The sequence below is a fragment of the Chionomys nivalis genome, chromosome 18 (assembly GCF_950005125.1).
Source record: "Chionomys nivalis chromosome 18, mChiNiv1.1, whole genome shotgun sequence".
In the NCBI taxonomy this organism is placed as follows: Eukaryota; Metazoa; Chordata; class Mammalia; order Rodentia; family Cricetidae; genus Chionomys; species Chionomys nivalis.
This window is the reverse complement of record NC_080103.1, coordinates 11,018,922-11,043,132: the sequence shown is the minus strand read 5'-3', so window position 1 is coordinate 11,043,132 and position 24,211 is coordinate 11,018,922. Positions and strand designations below refer to the sequence as shown.

At 44.6% G+C, this 24,211-nt stretch overlaps 1 pseudogene; it reads right to left on the bottom strand.

The window, feature by feature from the left end:
* Positions 1-8,609: 8,609 nt before the first annotated feature.
* LOC130890038 (PDZ domain-containing protein 4-like) lies at positions 8,610-10,934 on the bottom strand (annotated as a pseudogene).
* Positions 10,935-24,211: the final 13,277 nt, after the last annotated feature.

Sequence of the window (24,211 nt, the reverse complement as noted above, 5' to 3'; positions counted from 1 at the left end):
TGGTGGCTGGATCCAGCCCATTTCTTAGCTTTCCAGCCTCATGGCTGAGGTACCTGCTGTAGCCATGTTCATCGCCACAACTCTACAATGTTTCAAGGTCCTTGCCAGCAAGCAAGCTGCAACAGTATTAAGCAACACTCAAAAGCTCCGTAGTCAGGACCACCTGCTTGAAAGTCAGAGTTTGCCCTGGCCGGATGGCCCAGAAAACTGGCATTTTTAAACGGCGCAGCTTTTTTCCTGCTATGGCTGAAAACCGAAAAGCATGGATTCAGCTTTTATCAATACCATTTAAGTGTTTCGTGGCAGGACCTCTTAATGAGCTGCAGGGTTTTGCAGCTAAAGCTGAGTCAGGAAGCCTCTCTTAGATGAGAGCACTTGCTTGCCTTTAGCAAACAGAGCAGACCCGAGAAATTGCTGCTAACAAGAAAACATGCTTTACTCTATTCTTTCCCAAGTTTTCTCAGGCTTTCTGTAGATTCAGTGCCCCATGTCTGGGCGCCATCTGTAGAAGCAGCTGTGGGCCGGCCTGGGAGCTGCAGGCTGTGTTCCTGCTGCCCCAGCTCCTGATAGCCTGGCTAGCTTATGCCCCAAAATAACAACACACAAACTGTATTTTTTTAAATACTGCTTGGCCCATTAGCTCTAGCCCTTACTGGCTAATTCTCATATCCCGATCAACTCATCTCTAATAATCTGTGTAGCACCAGTCTTACCGGGAAAGATTCAGCAGTCTGACCTGGCAGTTGGCTGCATCGTGTCTGCCTTGGAGAGCAGAGCTAAGGCATATGAGCTCACTTCCTCTTCCTCCCAGCATTCTGTTCTGTTTACTCCACCCACCTAAAGGCTGGCCAATCAAATGGGCCAAGGCAGTTTCTTTATTAGCCAATGACCTTCCTCCATCATGGAAATCCTGATTATGAGTTCTGGACATCCTTGTGATAACAGGAACACAGAATAAATACTTTTTTTTCTGAAGACAAGAGAAATTTCATCAAAGTTTTCAGGTAGGCCCAGACACATACCACAGACTCCTGTGACATCTTAAAACGAGCTAGTTTGTTCCTCCAGGCCTACCGAGGAAGCACCTGTAGCCCTGTCTGTCTCCCTCTTGACACTCTGCCTTTCTGGCCCTGGGGCAGCTTAGCAAGGCTAATAACATCAACAGGTCCTAGTACCTAGGACTCAGGATGTGACACCCACTGGACTAGGAATATCCAAGACACAGCCTTAGTTCCTGGGTTCATGAGGGTCTGATGACTGTGTTCATGGGGTTCTTTGTTCCTCGGCCCATGCTCTACCACAGGCTGAATGCTGAGCTTGAGGAGCTGAAAATGGATCGTCAGAAGGAGATGTCAGAGCTGGAAAAATTCCCCAAGGAAATTACTGAGGTCTCTTTCAAGTGCAAGGAGCTGACTGAGAAGACAAACTCCTACAGGTGAGTGTCTGATTGGATGGGACCCGCACTAGGGAAGGAGAGCTGCTGCACTTGTTTCTCTTTGAACCAAAGTGAGGGCTGTGCTTCTAGCTTGTTTACCTTGTACTTGTCCTCCCAGACTGATTTCTTCCACCTGCAAGGAGTCTGAGAGCCCCTCCCAAAATTGTCCTGTCGTCTTACAGAGCTTCTAGATAGAAAACATGGTTTGCACCATGGATTGTGTCTGGGACTCAGACAGGGGCTTACAAAGCCTGTTGCTATGGGACACAGATGTGGAATGTATTCCCTTTGGGTTCTCTGTCCTCCTTCAGATCATGTTTGTTCTATACCTGTTGATGTTCTCCCAGTACCATGATCAGTGTAGGATCAGTGTGTGTTAGGAGTGCAGAATCTTGTTCTCAGAGGTACAGCACCTTGTGATACTGGCATGGCTAATGTGGGCTGCAGTCTGGGCTGTCTGAGGACATGGGACCTTGCAGGGAAGGTGGTATTAGTGGGTAGGAGTGGCAGATGGAGATGGCCTGGAGCTCATCATTGTTTGTGATGGTTAAGCACCCTCCACAGCCGGCTTCTGAAGGAAAGGACAGAGATGAAGGAAAAAGTGGCCATGTTGAGAGAGGACAACAGAAAGCTGCAGCAGGAGCAGATCTTCCTGCAAGAGTCCTGTGAGGAGACAAAGAGGCTCTGTGAGGAGGCCCTTGAGAAGATCTGTGACCTCTTGACAAAGCAGCAGCAGGTAAGCTGAGGCAGCAGGAGCAAGCTGCCCACCTATCTAACCACATACCCACACACATATGTACACCGTCATGTAACCATCCACTCAGTTACCCAGCTGACCACCTCCATTTCATCTCATAGTTCATTTCTGGGATCCTTCAAAAGTCTTTCTGGAGAGTTCACCTCTGGGAAGACACAACCTGACTGGAAAACAAACATTTCAGCTTTGGTAGAAGCTGCAGTTCTTTGAGGGAGATTAGTATCACATATCACACACCTACGTGTCAGTATGGTAGGAAGGGTTCTATGCTGGGAGCCACATAGGGAGAATCACAGAGCTTTGAGTGAGTGAGTGAGTGAGTGAGTGAGTGAGTGAGTGAGTGAGGACCATGACCTGGGGATCATTTGTTTCATAGAACAGAATATTTCTGTTCTGCTTAAGCTACCAGGCCAGAGATCTTTGGATCTCCTGTCTCCTCACAGGTAGAGCTTCCTATCTTTTTCTGTCTCATCTTATTGCTACTGGTTTGTTTAGTAAGAAAGGCAAAGACTTGGTATATTTCTCAATTTTTCACATGTTCCCTATTTTGGAACAAATGAGTCTTTAATAAAAACATTCAAGCCACAGAGCTATTTGAAAGTAAAAAGTGGACTTCTTTCCTTTCACCGAACTAAGGCGACCTCCCAGGAAATGTCTGGTTTGTCTAATTGGACTCTTAACACAGAACCAACCTGCAGTCCATGTCTTTGCTAACATTGTGATGCTCATTCTAACATGCACATGGTTATATCTTAGTACAGATCCCCCTCATAGTTGTAGAGAATGCTGCATTTCAGAACAACACTGTGCTGACCTCACTGGGCTCTTACTGGCTTCTCTGGGGCTATTTTCTTATTATATGCTCTGTGTTATGGTCCAAAGTTGTTTTGTCATGACCATGGGTCAGTCTCATTCTCTGGTGTTATCAAGGTCTTCTCTGGAGGAGCCTGGGTAAGGTTTCTTAGGAGACTTCAGTGGGTCAGCTTCGAGCTATCGGGAGGCTTCATGTGCAACCCCCTTCCTTTGGGACTTGGTCTTTTGTGGTCGAACTCAGGTGTTCCAGAGGTTTTCCCTCACCTGTATGATCAGTGAGTCTCTCTATGAAGACCTTCCCTGGAAGGGGAAAGAAGTTCAGACGAGGGCAGAAGCCTGACTGAGTCTAAGAGCACTGAGAGACAGCACTGAGGACCTGCAGCCGGAAAGTGATGCAACACTCTAGTCTTTTCCTCTGCTTTTCTGGGTTCAGGAGGTGTGTGTGTGTGTGTGTGTGTGTGTGTGTGCATGTGTTGTGTTTATATGTATCTTTGTGGGTTTGAGAATATGTGTTTGAGCCTTTATATGTGTGTCCACTCATGGAATGATGACATCTTTAAGGATGATGGAGACCAATGCTAATACAAAGTACCGTTACTGCTGTGGTTAGCTTTAATTTGTATCAGTCACAGAGCACAAGGAGCTGCCCATGTTTTGGACAGCTAACTAGAACCAAGGACCACAAAGCAGATGTTTAGAGACATAAATATTCATCTGCAAAGAAATCCTTTGCAGAAAACCAAGGTAACGCAGGACATGGAGGTGAGAAAGAGGCTGCTGAGGCAAATCAAGGTGCCTGAGAGCAGGAAAGCCCGGTTGAGGATGTGTGTCCTTCTGTGCTCTGGGTGAAAGGTGACTGCCACTAACGACTTCTGCATCCTGTTTTGTTCTCCTCATCAATGCCTGCGGCCATTTTCCTTTCACCCTTGTCCAATCTTGAGTCTGGATTTTATCATTTTAGAGATTCTGAACTGAAGAGGTGTCTCCTCCAGCAGAAGTCCCATAGCCATGCTGAGCTGTGAGAACAGGCTGACTTAGTGCAGCCCACTCAGGCTCACCATCGTCTAAAGCACTCACTGCGTGCTGTGTCTGTAGCGTTCAAAAGCTGCTTTCATTCCAAGCTTCTTTACATGGATGTAAAGTTGGCCTGACGGCATTGGCAGAAATGAGGACTCTCAGTTATTGCTAGTGGAATAAAGTAGTAAAACTATTTATAATTTTTCAGAATGTGCATTGCAGTCCCCAGATGACCCAGTGATACCTGAATGAGAAGTAAGGATCCACAGAGAATCTAGGGGACACGTGGGTTATAGAAGTATTCCTCAGAGCACCGCCAAACCAGAAAATATTCAAATGCCCTTCATTGATGAGTAAAAATTCAATGAAGTCAAGCCCTTCCATGTAATATTGTTAAACATGAAGCAATACATGCACTAATTAGGCCATGAGTCAGCCTTCTTCTGTAACTTAGACAAATTCCTGGCATAATCATTTTACTGGATGCAAAGATTTATTTGAATCCTGGTTGTAGAGATTTTCTGGTTTTCTGAACTCATTTCTTGAACTCATTGGGCCAAAAATGAGGTAACCTGTGGTGCAGAGAGATCCTATTGGAGGAAGCTGCTGTCTTTGGACCATGGGGAAACACTGAGTGAGAGGAAGGGACTGGTCCACCATCAGGCAGTGGTCCTGGACCACGGAACTAAGCCTTTATTACAGACTGGAAAATTTGTATGTAAGCTTAGATAACTGATCAAGGAACCCTGGCATCCACCATTTTGCGGCCTGGGTGCACAAGGCAAGCACTACATTGACTGCTCTGCCCACTGTGTTCTTCCCCCAGGGACCAGGCAGGCATGTGGTGCATAGACACACAGGCAGGCAACACACACACACATATCAAGTAGAAATAGAATGTAAACTTATCAAAACAGAGCAAAAGTACAGAATCCTCACCAGATCACCACATCCCTGTGCCTGGTTTAAAATACGGGGGTGGGGGGAGGGTGTGGGCTAATGGAAGTTAACTCTCTTCTTTATAGGATCCCAGGTGATCTCTTCTTCCATTAGTGTTAGCTAGGAACTACACATGTGAATGCAATGCAGTGTGCTTGTATGTCAGCATCAATGTACTTGTGATGATCAGGACTGTGTAAGTGTGTTTGCTTGTGTTTGTGTACATGCATGCACACATGGGAATGTGTGTGCAGACAACCCTGCCCTAAGAACACAATCCTCTGATGAATAGGAACATCAAAGACTGGAGGAACACCTTCAATTCCTGCTGAAGCAGAAGGAACTGGTTACCCAGCAAAGGGACTTGGCAGGAAAGCTGCAGCATCACTTCACGGAGTCCCAGACGAGGTAGGAGCATGGACTGACAGAAGCAGTTGTAGGCTAGTGGATCCTCTGTTTTGGGTTTTAGTGTATTTGGCAAGGCTCACACCCACATCCTGGTATAAAATCAGAATATGATTTAGCTAAACACCAGAAACTTTTGTCCAGGAAACCATATGCTTGGTTATTAGTCTTCTGGGGATTGTGTTCCTTTCTTCTCTTTTTTTTTTTTTTTTTGGATTTAAAGGAGTATTTATTTTAGGGGTAAAACTTACAAAACACCAACAGTCGAGAAGGGAGTCTAGTCGCTGGAGCAAGAGCTGGAACCAAGAGCAGAAACCAGTTGAGGCTTGCCACTCTTTTTAATAGAGAAATAGACCACGCCCCAGTGGGCTGGTATTTCAGAGGCTATTGGCTGAAGGAGCAGAAGACACTCCTGTGGCACAGAAGCAGGTGGTCAATTGTGAAGGACAGTGTGTCGTCTGCCAATTTGTTTTCCTTCAGGATCATCACATTTAGAGATAAGTGTTTATTCTTCTTGCTAACTTGGATGTTGCACACTCCTCCAGGCTCTCTGCAGGGTTCATCAGTTTCCTGTGAGAAGATTTACTCTGTCCATAAACAGATTTGGAGTTGACAAATTAGCCCAATGCAGGTTGTGGGCTGTAGGGATAATCAGAGCCTTCTCTGCAGTGCCATGTAGCCTCCACTAGAGGGCAGACATAGAGTTTTACAGGTTGCCCACATTCACCTGGTGTCTAATTCAGGCCAGGAATATCTTTACTGAACTGGGACTCAGGTACTGATATTTCTCCAAAATAATTTTTGGACTATTGGTTTTTTTCAAGTCCAGCACATTGTATTTTCCAGTTCAACTTACAACATTTTTTAAACTTTGAAAAAAAATCCATCCCAGGTGCACTCTGACTTTTTCCCTCTGGGAAGCAGTCAATGAGCTCAGCTAAAAGGCAATGGATTGTCTAGCTGGTGGGGGCTCAGAAGCTGACATGGCAGGGCCCCACCAGGCCTCTGTCCCAGCTGCCTTCCTCTTTTAGGTTTGAACATCTCCAGCATGATCTGGAACAGACCACAGCCCAGGAGGAGAGCCTCCTGCAGATGGAGCTGCTGCAGCAGGAGCGCTATGTGCCAGGCAAGTGAGCCACCATGAAGCCCCCATTCCCACCAACCAGGGGATTCATGGTGTGGGTTTCCTTCCTTGACTTTTCTTTACTATCCGTGAATTGGCCCTGATTTCTTTCTTGCCTGTGCCCCAGAGAGACTGTTGCTATTTCTTCTCTGACAGCACCTCGTAAGAGAACTGAGAAGCCTGAAGGAAACCAGAGACACCTTGAAGGCATGACATTCTACACTCCAGAATCCAGGCCTCCTCTGAAAAAGCCATGTCCCTTTCTGCTGTGAGCACAACATTGAGGCAAATATCAATCAATCATCAGAGGATCCAGCCACAATCTGATCCAACTCTGGTGGCTTACAATGTCCAGAAAAAAGACTGTATCAGAAATAAGCTTGAGATTCAGAGGACACCCCACAAATTACTTAGAAGCCGAACATCCATCACCAAGTGGCCCGAGTGTGGGCAAAACAACATGGAGGGAGATACTTGGGTGAGCAAGGGTCATTCTGTCAGCTACTGTCAAGGGCTTTTGCAAGCTGACTCCGTAAGTGATGTGGAATCTGACAAGGAAGACCCTGTCACACTGCTATCCAGAGAGACCACACCCAAAAGCCCAAGATTCTCTCTCTAGTGCAAAGCTGACACTGACCCCTTATCACGCACAAGTGGTGGTGATGAATATTCCCTACAGAGACTAATCCACTTCCTTGTGTCTCATGTTATTGATTTGCTTTTTCTTAAAGAATATTCCAAGGGAAAGTGGGAATTTTAATTTTGTTTGTTTGGTTGTTTTTGTTATGTTTTAGATTGTTTTGGTTTGGTTTATATCTCGTGATATCTGTGCATTCGTTTTTTGGTTTTCTTCATTTTAGTGTAAATTTTTGTTATATTTTGTTATTTCTTTTGTAATTTCCATTGTTTTAGTAGTTTGCTAAGGCTGTGCACTGTCTGTAATGACCGCTGTTTTGAAGCACCCATAGTATACAATGAATGTTTTATGAATAAAAGACAGTTTTCAACTTTTCACTATTTTTTTTTAACGTAGTAAAAAGGCAGCTTGCTTTATTCTTGGAATGTAGATGGGGAACAGGGGTTTCCTGTAGCTTCCCAACATGAGCTTCACCAAGACTGAGAAACCAAACGAGTGGCACATTTGAGAGCTGCATCACTGGAAGAGGTTTTAGGTGTCTCTCACTCAGTCCATCTTCCTTTCTCACTGGGTCCAGGCCTCCCAACTCCCACCAGATCTCTAGGCTAGGTGAGGTCTACCCTGTTGCCAATTGGGTTTGGCTTCTCAAACCCCTGATCATCTAAGCTTCTTGCTCAGGTTACTAAAAGCGGCTCTGCTCCAGGTGGCATAGGCCAGGGGTCAACAAATTCTTTTTGGATGGATACTGTGCCCACAATCCCTGTGATTTCACTCTCACTCACATGGGTGCACCTCAAAAGCCAACTCACATCCTTCCTGCCATTCCTCGGAGTAGAGTCCACCAGGACAGCTGCTTCCTATTCTTCCCCATCCCTTTCCTTTCCCTCCCACCCAGCCCTCCCATTTTTCCTCCCCCCAACCTCCTTCCAGCCAGCACTCGGTGGGGTCCACCTTTGTCAGGCGTCCACCTTTGAAGGATCTGCCAACCCCCAGAGCAGGTCCACAAAACAGAAAACAACTATTGGCAAGCACAGAAAAGGAGAAAAACCACAAAATTCAGGGTTGTCTTTGTCTATAAGGAACTGCGGCTTCCAGGGGTGGGAAGAGGCCATGCTCAGCAAGAAGCTGGACATTCTCTCTTGCTTAAGATAGTCCACCTCACTTCTCTCTGCACGGACTTCCCTGTCTCCAAAAACATATCAAGAACACTGTGTATGTATGCAAACATGCAGGCACACACAGGTGGCCTTTATGAGTATGCCCTCTATGCTGGCTGTTGACATAGCCTCTTGGGGAGCAGCAAATAGGTGGAAGAGAAGTGCCCCTTCTAGGGGCTTTCTACTACCAAAGTTCTGTGCACACATACAAATACAGGCGTGTGCATGAGCACAGCGTGCAAGCACACACATAGACACACACTAAATTCTAAGGGAGGGTGAGGATCAGGCTCTCTAGGCCTGGACTGGGCTCTTGCTGGGGCAGCTCAGACAGTGGTGACAGAGAGCAGAGGGTTATAGATTCTTCTTCCATCAGCTGAGCGGGCACCGTGGGCCAGCATCTCTTGGATGATGATCCAGTTGTCCAGGATCTTCTTGTTTCTCTTCTTCATGGTCTTACGGTGGCTCAGGACAATAATGTTGAGCTCAGGCTTGCTGTCGCCATTCTGCTGCTCCCTCAGACACTCCAGGCGGCTCTGCATCATGACTCACGCCTCTTCTGCTGCTCCCATGCTCGGATCAGGCGCTGCTTCCTCTCTTCCTTGCTCCAGTAGCGGCCCATGTTCATCTCACTCACTGCATCATCATCAGTGGTCATGCCGCTGCTCTCTTCCCGGATTTTCAGGGCCCTAGCCTTCAGCAGACCATCTCGCACAGGCCGCTTGGTCACATAGCGGGTTCCATCACTTCTCACCTTCACCTTCCATTCCATGCAGGTTACTTTGACAGCTGTGGCCACCACCCCACCCACCCGAGGACCACTAGCCAAGCTCAAGGAGCCATGGCCCAGATCCTCCAGGGTACGTGGCGGGGTCAACTGCACACAGCTCTGGTAATGCTCGCTATCCTGGCCACGATGATGCCTGGAAAGGTAAGGGCTCCCTTCGGGAACTACATGCTCCAGAGTAACACCTGTCTTGGTGCTGCATCGGACACGCTCCTCTGAGTGCTGTCTCCGGCCCACCTCAGGATGCCGAGAGAGTGATCGGAACTTGGCAGGGCTTCCAGGTAAAGAAGCCCCTTTGGGGTGGTCGGTGACAGAAGGGCCAGAAGGGGTCCGGTTCAAATTGGAATTGCCTGCAGCAGATCGCTTCCGGGGGATCTCAGGCAAAGGCTCCATGAGCAGGGGAGTGCTGCGGCAGCTCTCCCCAGTGTTGTAGGCGCTGGTGCTATCCTTGTCTGATTTCTCTGGCAGTTCAGAGATATCAGACAGCTCGTGCTTTTTGGGCTCACAGGCTGCCAGGTCATAGAGGCTCTCCTCCTCCTGCAGCCAAGCCTTCATACAGCGCTCCCGCAGATGCTGCATCTTCTGTGCCCGCAAAATGTTGCGGCACTTGAACTCTAGGTGCCGAAGCTCCTCTTCCAGCATGGCCATCTCACGGCCTAGGCTCTCATTTCGGTTGACGTCCAGGGCACCATTGCTACTGGAGGCCCGGGAAAAGAGGATGCCTAGCTGGTTGCCATTCTCCAGGTGGCACTTGATCTCCAGCAGTTCCCGGTAGGAGTTCATACTCCTCATCAGTGAGCCCAGGCAGGTCAGCCCCACCCAGTCCTGCCCCCTCAGCCAGCAAGAGAGTCCATGCTGAAGTGAAAATCCCTGCTCTGCAGGGCATCCCCTTGCAGGCCAAACTTGTGCAGGCTTCCAGGGGTGTTGGTGGTGCTGGGGGGCTCATCCCCCAGCAGGTCATGTTCAGAGCTCTCTTCATTCCGGGTACTCTCATCAGTCCGGCCCACCCCGCTGTCCAGCTCCTGGCTGTTGCTCAAGCCCGGGCGCCCATCAGGAGCACCCTTCTCATCATTTCCGGTCTGCGGGCAGGGGGTGACTTCAGCTTCCTGGCATGAAGGTCCCCTTCATTCTCAGACCCAAAGTCATCTAGGAAGTCATCTCTGTCACTGTCTTTCCACCGCTTTGCTAGCTGGCTCTCAGGCCGGGCCACCAGCAGGGAGATGTTGGTGTTCTCTTCCTGGCTCAGGATAGCCACTGCCTCCTGTCGGTTCTGGACATCCATTCCATTAATCTGGATGATTCGGTCTCCCTCACGGATCCGGCCATCTTTGGCTGCAATGCTGTTGGGATTAACTCTCCAACGTAGATGCCCAGGTCCTCCTCATCATCTGTGCGGTAGCACACCATCAGGCCCAGCTTGTCTTGGTGACTGTTTTTACACAGCTCCACCTCCTTGTACTCCAGCTCGTCCATTCGCTCTGCCTCCTGCAGGCCGCCCTCCATGAACTCCACTGGCTCATAATACTCATGGCTGATGGGGGGAGGCGGGGAGCTCAGAGAGGACGGACGGCTCCAAGATGCCCATGGGTGGGGTGGGTGGGCACAGCTTGCCCAGTGCCGTGATATGCTCGAAGGTGATGTCGGTCTGAGTGCCACTGTCCACCAGCTGAAGGTCATGGCAGGAGCTGTCCCCCCGCAGATGGGGGCTGCGTCTCAGCACCTGGATCACCAGGGGCTCCTTGGAGGCACACAGGGCCTCTAGGGTTTGCTCCTGAGACAGCTTGGAGAGCTCTTTCCTGTTCACCTAAAGCATCACTTTATACTGCTCCTGCGGTTTCTGGACAACGCACATATTACATCCCATGGTGCTGGCCGGCTAGGGAAAGAAGAGGGCAGGAAGAAGAAGGCATCTTTCACTGGCCGACGCTAGCGACCACGGGTCCCGGGCCTGGACTCCGGGCCATACCCTCAACTTTTCACTCTTAAGACTCTTTTTAGCCAAATGAGCTGTCACAGTCCTGCAAACCCACAACTCACAGGTGTGGATCAATATCAGCAATTTCCAGGCAATTTGGAATACACAGTGATTTTCCAGCCATGGTCTACTTTCCATCGGCTACAATAGTTATCGCAATCCCAACTGGAGTAAAAGTGTTCAGCTGACTGGGAACTCTACACGGAGGTAACATTAAATCATCCCCTGCAATGTTATGAGCCCTGGGATTCATCTTCCTATTCCCAGTAGGGGGCTCCCAGGCATTGTGCTTTCTGACTGTTCCTTAGCTATTGTCCTTCATGACACATACGATGTAGTTGCTCATCTCCACTGTGCACTATAGTAGGTGCTGTTCTCGCCATTACAGCTGGATGCGTCCACTGACTCCCACTATTACAGGTCACGCACTAGACGATATACGAGCAAAGACCCACTTGGCCATTACATTTGTAGGAGTAAACACAACATTCTTCCCACAACATTTCCTAGGATTGTCAGACCGACCACGGCGCTATTCCGACTACCCAGATGTTTATACCACATGAAATCCAGTGTCATCTGTGCGATCGTTTATCTCACTCACAGCAGTCCTACTTATGATCCGTATAATCTGAGAAGCCTCTGCTTCCAAACGAGAAGGACTTCGTGTAGAGCACTCATCGACAAACCTAGAATGACGTCACGGCTGCCCACCACCATATCATACATTTGAAGAACCTATTTTTGTTAAAGTAACATAAACGAAGGACTCAAACCCCCTAAAAGTGGTTTCAAGCCAGCTTCATAACCTCTATGTCTTTCTCAATGAGATATTAATAAATAAATTACATAACTTTGTCAAAGTTAAATTATAGACTAAGCTCTATGTATCTTACATGGCTTATCCATTCCAACCAGGCTTACATGATGTTTCCTCACCTATTACAGAAGAACTAACAAACTCTCATGATCACATGCTCATAATTGTCTTTCTAATTAGTTCATTAGTACTTTATATCATCACACTTAATATTAACAACTAAACTAACTCACACTGGCACGATAGACGCCCGAGAAGTAGGAACTATTTGAACCATTTTACCCGCCGTTATCCTTATCCTAATTGCCCTCCCTCCCTCTGATTCTTTACATGATAGATGAAATTAATAACCCAGCCCTTACAGTGCAAACCATGGGCCATCAATGATATTGAAGCTATGAGTACACAGACTCTGAAGACCTCTGCTTTGACTCATACATACTACCAACCACCGATTTAAAACCTGGAGAACCATGACTGCTAGAAGTAGACAATCGAGTAGTCCTTCCTATAGAACTATTAATCTGGATCCTCATCTCATCTGAAGATATCCTACACTCATGAACCATCCCTTCCCTGGGCCTTAAAACAGACGCAATCCCAGGATGACTAAATCAAGCGACTATCTCATCTAACCACCCTAATTTATTCTATGGACAATGTTCAGAAATTTGTGGATCTAATCACAGCTTTATGCCTATCGTACGTGAAATGGTCCCCCTAAAAAAATTTGAAGACTGATCTCTATTGATAATTTAACTACATTACGAAGCTTAGAGCATTAACCTTTAAGTTAAAATCAGAGATGTCCAATCTCTATAGTAAATGCCACAACTGGACACATCCACCTGATCTACCAGTGTCTTATCCACTACAGTAACATTATTTATCCTCATACAACTTAACATTTCATTATAGAACTTCCCACAAACACCATCAATTAAATATGTTCAACTTATAAAAACAGGCAACCCTTGAGAATCCAAATGAATGAAAATCTATTCACCTCTTTGATTACCCCAACAATAATAGGAATACCCATTGTTGTTATTATTGTTATACTTCCATCAATATTAATAACCTCTACCAAACGACTAACCTCTAATCGATTTCATTCATTCCAGCAATGATTAGGGAAACTTATTATTAAACAGATAATACTTATTTGCTCTCCTAAAGGACGTACATGATCTCTAATACTGTTATCCTTAATCATATTCATTGGCTCAACAAATCTATTAGGGCTACTACCACATGCATTTACTCCCACAACACAACTGTCTACAAACCTAGGAACAGCATTCCCTCTATAAGCCGGGGCTGTCATTCTAGGATTCCGTCACAAACTAAAAGCCCCATTAGTCGATATCTTACCCTCAAGGCACTTCAATTTCTCTTATCATTATTATTTTCAAAACTATTCTCTTATTCCTTCAACCTGTAGCCATAGCAGTCCATTAACAGCCAATATCACTGCAGGACATCTATTAATCACTTATAGGGAGAGCCACACTAGTTCTTACAAGTATTAGCCCACCTACTGCTACAATTACATCCATAATCCTAGCTCTACTCACCATTATAGAGTTTGCTGTAACCTTAATTCAAGCCCACATATTTAGCCTTCTAGTCAGCCTTTCCCTACATGATAACACATAATAACCCACCAAACACATGCATTTCACATAGTTATCCAACCCCATGGCCTCTCACAGGATCTTTTCTGCCCTCCTACTAACCTCAGGCCTGGTAATAGGATTCCACTACATCTCAGTTACCCTCCCCTCACTAGGCTTACTAGCAAACACACTGGCTGTAAACCAATGATATCGTGACATAATCCGAGAAGGGACATAACAAGGCACCATACTCCTATCGTCCAAAAGGACCGACGCTATAGAATAATCCTATTTATTGTGTCTGAAGTATTTCTTTGCAGGGTTTTTCTGAGCCTTTTATCACTCAAGTTTAGTTCCAACACATGACCTAGGAGGCTGCTGACCACTAACAGGAACGCTCCCACTCAGTCTCCTAGAAGCCCCCTTCTAAACACATCAGTACTTCTAGCCTCATGAGTGTCGATTACATGAGCTCACCACAGCTTAATAGAAGGAAAGCATAACAGTATACATCAAGCCCTACCAATACAATTTTCCTAAGGGTTTATTTCACTATTCTACAAGCTTCAGAATGCTTCGAAACCTCATTCTCCATTTCAGATGGGATTTACGGATCAACACTTTTTATAGCGACAGGCTTCCATGGCCTTCATGCAATCATCGCGTTCACTTTTCTCATCGTCAGTCGTCTTTGACAATGACAATTTCAGTTAACATCCAAGCATGACTTTGGCTTCGAAGCAGCAGCGTGATACTGACACTGTGTAGATGCAGTTTGATTATTCTTGTACTTTTCTATTTGTTGATGAGATCTTACTTTCTTAGTAAAGCCATTGCGTCTGGCTTCCAATCAGTTAGCCCTAGTCATAGTCTAGAAGAAAGTAATTAACATACTACTAATTTTATTAATTAACATCACCCTACCATTATCCTAATCTCTGTAGCATTCTGACAACCTTATCTAAATATGTACGCAGAAAAAGCTAACCCATAGGAATGCGGATTTGACCCGATAAACACAGCTAGATTACTTTCTCTGTAAGATTTTTCCTAGTAGCAATCATCTTTCTGCTCTTTGACTTAGAAATTGCACTACTCTTACCCCTATCATGAGCTATGCAATTCTCTAACATAAATCTACCAACCCTGATTGCATTTATCCTGATTACTATCCTAGCCTAGGCCTCGCGTATGAGTGATCACAAAAAGGCCCAGAATGAACAGGATAGCTGGTAATCCGTTTAATTAAAAATAATGATTTTGACTCATTAGATTATCATAAATATCATAATTATCAAAAATGACACCTGCAGTATTAAGCTTACATCGGCCTTTATCTTTCCATTCTTAGGAACGCTAATATTTTGATCCCACCTCTCTCAACTCTACTATGCCTAGAGGGAATATGCTCTCACTCTTTATTCTAGCCACATTTACACCTCTAAACACACACTCAGTAATTATATTTCCAATCCCCGTTGTAAGTTTCGTGTTCGCAGCCTGCGAGGCAGCCTTAGGACTAGCCCTACTGGCAAAAAATCTCAAACACATACGGCTCCGATTTCGTACAAAAACTAAAATTGCTCCAATTCTAAAATTATTTTCCCCTCACTCATACTACTACTCTTGACTTGGTTCTCCAATAATAAAAAAGTATGAATTAACATCACAACCTACAGCCTTCTTATTAACCTAGTGTCCATCAACCTATTATGACAAAATAATGAAAACAGCCCAAACTTCTCTGTCACATTCTCCGCAGAATCATTGTCCGCACCACTCCTAGTCCTCACACCCTGACTCCTTCCACTTCCACTTCTGGGCAGCCAAAAATCACATCAAAAAAGAACCTGAACATAACAAAACTTTCTATCTCCCTACTAGTTTCCATACAAATTCTACTTATCATAACATTCTCTGCAAACTAACTTATTATATTTTATGTCTTATTTGAAGCCACCCTTAATCCTACCCTTATCATTATTACATGATGAGGGAATCAAACAGACTCAATGCAGGAATCTACTTCTTATTTTATACACTAATAGAATCTATCCCCATGTTGATTGCCCTTATCTACATCCAAACTTCAACAGGAACACTAAACTTCACCTAATATCATTAAATTCTTCACCTATTAACCAAACATGATCTAACAGCATTTTATGACTAACATGCATAATAGCTTTCATAATTAAAATACCATTATATGGAGTCCACCTGTGACTTCCCAAAGCCCATGTAGAAGCCCTTATCGCAGGATCTATAAACCTAGCTGTGATTCTGCTAAAATTAGGGGATGTGGTATGATATGAATTTCCATACTCCTAGGCCCAGTACCCAATTCTATAGCCTACCCACCATCCTCCTATCACTAGGAGGAATAATCTTAACAAGCTCCATCTGCCTTTGACAAACAGACCTAAAATCACTCATTGCTTCCACCTCAGTAAGTCACCTGGCCCTAGTCACTGCAGCTGTTATGATTCAAACACCATGAAGCTTTATAAGAGCCACAGCACTCATGATTGCCTATGGTCTCACATCCTCACTATTACTCTGCCCAGCAAACACAAACTACAAACGAATTCATAGCCGAAGAATAATTATAGCTTGAGGGCTACAAATCCTATTTCCATTAATATCCACCTGATGAATCATAGCCAGCCTAGCTAACCTTACCCTCCCACCAACAATTAACCGAATTGGAGAATTAATAATTACCATCTCACTATTCTCTTGATCCAACCCCTCAATTGTTCTGCTAGGAACTAACATCTTACTTACCTCCTTGTGCTCCAGGTACATAATTCTCACTACACAACGAGGCAAACAAACCAGTCACATATATAACCTCCAACCCTCACACACACGAGAACTCACACTAATAGCCTTTCATATCCTGTCCGTATTCTACTCACAATCAACCCTAAGCTATTCATACGACTCCCATTATGTAAATCCAGTTTAAAAATACCAGACTGTGAATCTGGAGATAGGATATCAATCTCCCCATTTACCAAGAAAGCATGCAAGAGCTGCTAACTCCTGCCTCTGTATTTAAACATACAGCTTTCTTACTAGGCTTTTATAGGACAGAAGTAATCCATTGATCTTAGGAACCAAAAACTGAGTCAACTCCAAATGAAAGTAATAAACACAATGACATCCTCAATTTTCCTGATCCTCATACTACTAGTTTTCACAATAATCTTTAATTCACTAATGTAACAAACATAGTAACTTTCCTAACTATGTAATTCTGTGTATTAAATACGCATTCTTTATTATCCTTCTTCCACTATCCTCATTCTTTAACTCTAACACAGAACTCATAATCACCATGTGACATTGGGTTACTATTGGTACTATAAACCTATCCCTAAGTCTAAGTTTGACTTCTTCTCAATTATTTTCCTACCAGTAGCTCTATTGGTCACATGATCAATTATAGAGTTTTCCACACAATATATACACTCAGATCCACAACTAAATCGATTTATTAAATACTTCCTAATTACTATAGTTATCCTCACCTTAGGTAATAATCTATGCCAACTTTTTATTGGCTGAGAAGGCGTAGAAATCATGTGTTTCCTATTAACTGGCTGATGGTGTGGTTGAGCTGACGCAAACGCAGCAGCCCTACAAGCTATCCTCTATAATCGCATTGGCGATACTGGGCTCTTCCCAGCAACAGCCTGATTCTGCATAAACGCCAACTCCTGAGAACTCCAACAAATCTTCATGGTAGATAACACAAATATTGTCCCCCAATAGGTCTCCTGATCGCAGCTACAGGTGAATCAGCACAATTTGGCCTACACCCATGGCTCCCACAGCCATAGAAGGACCAACTCCTTCACTCAAGCACTATGGTTGTAGCAGTGATTTTCCTCCTAATCCGATTCCACCCCCTTACCTCTAACAAGCACAGTTTTTACAGCTGTACTATGCTTCGGTGCAATCACCACTTTATTTACAGCAATCTGTGCACTCACCCAAAATGACATCAAAACAAACTGTAGCATCCTCCACATCGAGCCGATAGGCCTGATAATAGTATTAACCAAGCTCACCCACCCTTCTTACACACCTGCACACGCGCGCTCTTTAAAGCCATATTGTTTATATGCTCCGGATCCATTATCCACAGTCTAAATGACGAACAAGGCATTCGAAACATAGGTGGCCTAGCAAAAGCCATACCATGTACATCCTCATGTTTGACCATTGTTACCTTAGCCCTCACGCAATGCCTTTCCTCACAGGATTCTCCGCAAAAGACCTAATTATTGAAGCCGCCAACACCTCCTATATCAGCGCCTGAGCCCTCTTAGTAACACTAGTAACCACCTCAATAACAGCTGTTTATAGCATACAAATCATCTACTTTGTTTTAATGACTAAGCCTCGATTCCCCTCTTCAATTATAATTAAATAAAATGACCCATTACTAATTAACACAATCAAACGCCTAGCCCTAGGAAGCATTATAGCAGGGTTCTTCATGTCCTACAACATCCCACCCACAACTGTCCAAGTTAGAACTATACCGTGATACTTAAAACCCACAGCATCAATAGGAACCATTGCAGGATTTGCCATTGCATTAGAACTCAATAATTTAACCAATAATCTCTCACCGACCACACCCTCGCCCACTGACTTATTTTCTACCTCCCTAGGTATTTCCCAACCATCATCCATCAAATCCTCCCTATCAGCACACTTAATATAAGCTTTAAAACAGCTTTAACCCTACTAGATCTTATGTGACTAGAAAAATCTATTCCCAGTATCACCTCCACCTTCCATACCTACATCTCTTCAACCCTTAGTGATCAAAAAGGAATAGTTAAACTGTACTTCCTTTCATTCCTGATCACACTACTACCTATCCCAATCTTACAAGTATTTACTTACCCTGAGTAATCTCAAAGAAAATAAATAAAATAATAATAAAATATTTTATATATCATTATATTATAATGTGTATGAATAATATATAAGATAATAAAAACCATCACAGCTAACCAATTTGAAATTATCCTGAGTAATTTGTAGTACAATGTTGATCTTTGGGTGGTGTTTATTGGCTTAGTAGCATTATCACATTCCAGGTAGAATCATCACTGTGGGGGCCCATCATCCTTTTGGAGACCAGAAATTGCTGTGGGAAATTTATCATTCACTGGAGAAAACTTAAACACAGTGTCAGATGCTGCAGTCTTAGGTTTGTAAAAGGATCATGACCTATGAAATACATCTGGGATATCCAGGCTTAATTCCTAAACATCTAATCAAACTCAAACCTGAAATCATGTACAGGAAGCTACAGGAAACCTAAAGTCATCCTTAGTTAGTAATTTATGATATAATTAATATCAAAACAGAAAGTTGAAATTTTTAGATAGTTCTTATACCTTCAGGAAATTTCTAAAAAGTCAAAATAAGTTCAAGGGGAAAGAGGTTTGTGACAATAATGGTCCCTAGATTTTGATTTTCTTCTGTCCCATACCAGGTGGCTATTCTGATAAGAGAGAGAGATTTTGAATTTTCTTTTAACAACATGCTTAGGTTTAGAGAAGGGGAGAGCCACACTCCAACTCCAAAGCCACCTTTAGTTGTTTTTTTTCTCTCTATTTATTGTGTACACAGTGTTCTGCCTGCGTGTGTGCCTGCATGACAGAAGAGGGCCCCAGATCTCATTATAGATGGTTGTGAGCCACCCTGTAGTTTCTAGGAATTGAACTCAGGACCTCTGGATGAGCAGCCAGTGCTCTTAACCTCTGAGCCATCTCTCCAGCAACCCCAGCTTTAGTTTTTAACTGAGTTGAGGCTACATAAAGACCACCTGTGTATATGTCTGTAGAGACCAGCAGAAACAGACATTTTGAAGGTTTATGAAATTTACCCTGTAAAAAGTATTCTACACCATTAAGCCGTATTACTCCTTTTCTTAGTATTTTTTTCAGACGGTTCTACATTTTTATTTGATGTTCCATTTGTCCAAAGGTCTTTATATTTCTCAGTTGGATGTTTTTATTTTCCTGGAAAGGCAAAAACAAAACCCGGCCTGACCCTAATTTGATGAGTTGTCCCTTTCATCAGGTTGTATTGCCACTACAATTGAAGAACTATCACTTCTCCTGATTAAGGGGTCTCTCCTCGTTGAATTAAATCTTTATCAATTTTGATGATGTCCATAGCCTTTCTTCTCCGGTGGAAACAAAAGCAAAACCTCCTCAGCATAACACATATCCTGGTTTGCATTCTGAGGTCAACAGATCTTTAAAGTATATTGGATAATTTAGTTCAGTGGGTTTTTTTTTCTCTTTTCCAATGTCTTGCTGCAGCTGCTGTTACCTTTTCATGTAGCTTTCAAATTTTTAAAGTCAATAAAGCACTGTGCAGTCTATCTCAGGGGTCTTTATTACCCCTTTGTGTTTATTAAGCTTTACTTTTAAAATGTAACTAGATCTTCCTATAAATGCTTGTCCTGTAGGATTGTGTGGTACACCTGTAATATGCTTAAAGTTGTAATTCGTGAAAAAAACTGTTTCATTTTACTAGAAATATATGCTGAAGTATTGTCCGTCTTAAGTTGTACAGGTTTTCTTATGATGTGCGTTTGTATGTGTAACCATAGCAACCATTTTGGAACTCAAAGCGGTTGCCCACTGAAAACCTGAATATGGTGTTGAACATGGTGGCATATATCTTTAATCTCAGCACTTGAGAGGCAGAGTCAGGTTGATCTCTGTGAGTTCAAGGCCAGTCTGGTCTAAAATGTGAGTTTCAGGACAGCCAGGACTATTACACAGAGATATCCTGTCTCAAACAAACAAACAAAATCAAAACAAAATAATCCACCAAAAACCCCACAAAACCTGAATATGCATCAATGAGGGAATGTACAGATATTAATTTTCCAAACCCTGCAAAGTGAAACACATCCACCTGCCAAATTCTATTTTTTTTTGAGCATCCTTTGGGTTAATCCCTGCAGGTAGTGAAATTTGGTTATACAGAGAATAAGTATGACATTTCCTTCAAATTTCTGTGGCTTGTTGCCAAGTGACCGAAAATTCCTTTGTCAAACCCCTTCTATTATCATGGTGTTTCTTATGCAGTTCTGAGGTTTCTAGCACATGCCCTACTAATTTATTCCCAGAGTCCAGATGCCCAAAGACCACCGAGAGACCAAGTCCATATGCAATAGCAAAAATCTTAATTTCGAGTTTGAACTCGGGTCCTGTGTCTTTCTGACACAGTGGTGGAACAGGAGAGACCTTGAGCAGCAGGTATTTATTGTGGTTACAGCACAATAAAAAAGGGCTAAGGGATCTTGAAATCTGCATAATTACAGACCCAGGACTGGTGTTTGCCCAGGCTCGGGGTGCTTGGCTTGAGTTGATTGATCAGCAAAGTCTGCAAGGAAGTTGCCACAGCAGGAGTGTGTGAGGTCTGGTCTAGAGGCATGTAGGACTTGGTAGGAAATGTCCAATAGTCCCAGGAGTGGATCTGGGTCACAGCTCGGCATCTGGTGTTGGGCCGGACCATGGAGTAGGAGGGCGAGTGGTAGTGGACTTTGGGAGAACTGGCGCAACCAAAACCTGGATAGGTCCTATAGGAACTCACGGATTCTTTGGGGTCAGAAGGAGCTGGAGAGTATAAGGAATTCCTTTGTGGGCCTTGGTCAGTTGATATAGCCTGATCCTCCCTTTGCCAAAGGACCTTGAGGGATTGGGGGTTGCTGGAACCCCATTGTAATGTCGGACTCCCCTTGGACGGTTCTAATGAAGCTAATCAAATCACCCCCTTTCGCTTTCCAGTTGGAGGCTCTAGTCTCACATCCCCAGGCGTGCAGCAAGAACTTTCAGGTCCCCCACAATTTTTAGTTCTTTTTCCCTCTGGGCAGGCATACCAGATGGGCTATGCGTGTCAGATGGTCCTTTCAGTCTCTTGAAAAGCCCATGAATCTTTTATCAAGGCGCAGAGATCAAAGGTCAAATCTGGGTACCAAGTATTGTCTGGTCCCGTCTCAGAAGCAAGGTTCAGTGTCTTACCTGCTTGAGGGTTGGAGATTATTCAGGTTCGCCTCCAAAGGGTATGTGGAGAACCTTGAGTGGGGCATGGCAGCCATAGGAGAAGGGGTAGACATGTCATGGCTTTACCCACTGTAGTCGTAGTTTGAGGGGTTAACAGGGTCTGGTCTCATGGTTCAACCTCAGAGGAGTTTGGTGTTGTCTGGCTGTGGTTCTGGAGGCCCAGTCAATTCTGAATCTGCTACTTGAGTGTGTGAATGGTCAACCTTGATAGCTGTGGTGGTGATCAGGTTCACAGTATGAGGTCCCTTCCGGCGGGGCTCTAGGGTCTTCTGTTGGTGTCTCTGGATACAGACCTGGTCTCCTGGCTGGAACGGATGTGGCATACACGGCAGTGCTGCGCATGCACCTTTTTAGTCTTGGCCAAATGTCTTTGCACACCAGGGCTGCTGCCTCTAGGGAAGAAAAAAAGTCAACATCATTAATTTCATTAAGCAAATTTTACCTTAAGTTAGGGAATCTGCGTGGGGGTTGCCAAACATAAACTCAAAGGGGGTGTGTCCAAGGGCTTATGGGGAATTCTGGACTCAGAATAAGGCAAAAGGAATGAGAGTCACCGAATATCCAGTTATTTCCATGGTTAATTTGGCAAGGGTGTCATTTAGGGTCTGATTCATACGCTCTAATGCCCAAAATTTTGGGGTCCATATGCACAATGTAATTTCCATTTTGCCCTCAAACACATTGGCCAAGTTCTGAGTTACCTGGGCAGCAAATGTGAGTTTGTGGTCTGAACCTAGCGAAACATGAGTATCGAACCTCGGGATGGTGTTTCCCAGCAGTTTCTAGACTACCACCTGGGCCTTCTCATGTTTCTTAGAAAAAGCCTCTACCCATCCTAAAAAGGCATCCATAAAAACTAGCAAATATTTATAGCCATAGTTTCCTGGTTTGTCCTCAATGAAGTCAGTTTCCCAGTGGGACTCGGGTGGAGATCCTCTTGGTAGAGCTCTGGGTTTTCTCTTGGTGGGCTTAACATTTGTCAGTTGGCAGGCTAGACATTTGGAGACCACTTGCTCTACCTTGTCTCCGAGGCAGAAAATCTTGAGGTGAGACCGCCTGAGCAGTTCCTCAGTCTTTTTAGGAGTGGTTCGTTGGATGTGTCCCAACAAGTCTATACTTTCTGCTTCCAGTTAGCCACCATTCCTCTGTTTTTGAGACTGCCAGACTTTGGGCAGACTGTGGATGAGGGCCAAATCTGCGCCAGAATAGACTTGGGGAACGGATCCAAATCCTGTTCCCCTCGTTTGCTCTCTTTCCTGTTCTGCCACCATTACCTGTCAAGGCTTTCTGCACCCTCCCTTCCTATGACACTACTTGACCCAGTGACCTATATCTTTTTTTTTTTTGTTTTTGGCTTTTTTGAGACAGGGTTTCTCTGCAACTTTGGAGCCTCTCATGGAACTAGCTCTTGTAGACCAGGCTGGCCTCGAACTTACAAAGATCCTCCTGCCACTGCCTCTCGAGGGCTGGGATTAAAGGTGTGTGCCACCACCACCTGCCCATGGCCTAATTCTTTACAATAGGTACACTGGTCACTTTGTAGTTGGGGCCTGTCCGCATTTCAGGGATGCTTACCTTGATTCCCACCAAACTCCACAATTGTCTTCACTATTCCTCTGAGTACGAGGGTGTCACTGCCAGAAGTGGTGGGCCATAAGACCTGTCTCTCAGTAGCGGCTCCCATAACCCACCTTTGTCTTTGATTTTCCATGGCCCTAATCCTTTATGTGCCCTTTATCCCATTACTAGTGATGGCTCCTAGTAATGGAGTCTCAACTGGCCATCTCCTTCTACAGGCAAGGATATCAGTGGTAGGACTGGTCTGCATTCAATTCAGTTGTTGGCCAAGGGTGCCCCATGGAAATCTCCAAACCACCCAGGCTGCTGGTAAGACACAGGGCTGTTCTCCAGAAACTGCTAGCAGGACCCATTGCTGAGGTTACATCCACACAAGGAACATGGGGAAGTCAAGCTGGGTCATACAGGAAGCCTGCATCCCTACCTTCTAGTCTCTTGTCCGACGGAAGGTACTCTGTGGGCTATCGAAAGAGAAAAGTGTATGCCAAACAACCCAGTGACAAAGCCCTTGACCTACAAAATGTCCTGCCTCCAAAATATGAAGGACAATGGTGGCACAGAACTTGTGGGAATAGCAAACCCGTGCCTGAAGTGACTTAAGGCCACTCCACTAGAAGGAACCCACACACAACACTTGCTTGGGCAACTAAAAACCAAAATGGATAGATAGACAGACAGACAGATAGATAGATAGATAGACAGACTGACAGACTGACAGACAGACAGACAGACAGACAAATAGACAGTAGATCACCTAGAGGCCTAGGGTAAAACCTTTTTTTTTCTTTTATTAACCAGTAGTGTTTGGTTTTCCATTAGGTCTCTGGACTATCTACTACTATCTATCTAAATCTATCTGGACATTGAACTTCAGTCTTCAGTGTTAACGGAAACACCTTTCCCGTCTTTCTGGCACAATATAAACACACACACATATCACATAGCATATATGTGGGTCTCATAGTTGTTTGGTGCCTGTGGAGATCAGAAAAGGGGGTAAGATCCCCTGGATCTGGAGTTCAATAGGTGTGAGCC